This window comes from Penaeus monodon, chromosome 15, assembly GCF_015228065.2.
Source record: "Penaeus monodon isolate SGIC_2016 chromosome 15, NSTDA_Pmon_1, whole genome shotgun sequence".
NCBI classification, from domain to species: Eukaryota; Metazoa; Arthropoda; class Malacostraca; order Decapoda; family Penaeidae; genus Penaeus; species Penaeus monodon.
This window is the reverse complement of record NC_051400.1, coordinates 29,446,171-29,446,631: the sequence shown is the minus strand read 5'-3', so window position 1 is coordinate 29,446,631 and position 461 is coordinate 29,446,171.

Sequence of the window (461 nt, the reverse complement as noted above, 5' to 3'; positions counted from 1 at the left end):
GACACCCCCCCCCCCTCCTTTTTTTTCGAACCCCGGGTGACCACGGACTGCCTTTCGGGGGTAACTGATGTAGACATGTTTATTAAGACAGATTTTTAAAAACAAGTAATGCCCTTCGTAGTCAACCCCAAGCAACACCTTGACGTGCAGGGAGTGAGGACTAAGCTGGTGCCTGGACGCTCTTGCCGGGCTTTATACGAGCTGACGAAGCACGGGTGCCCTCCCCCCCACCCCCTCTCGTATGGCTCTCACCTCCCTTTGCCGCTCACCAGTGCCACACCCTCGGGAAGTTCCAATGTGGGCAGGTTCGTGTGATATATCTTCCGCGGATCTTCAGATATAGCGGGGAAATATAGTCACGACAAGAGCTGATATATCTCAGTTATATTTCCTCTCACAGAGCTTATGTATAACCCAATCTCTCGCAGCCAATCTCTCTGCCTCCATGGAACCGATAATTC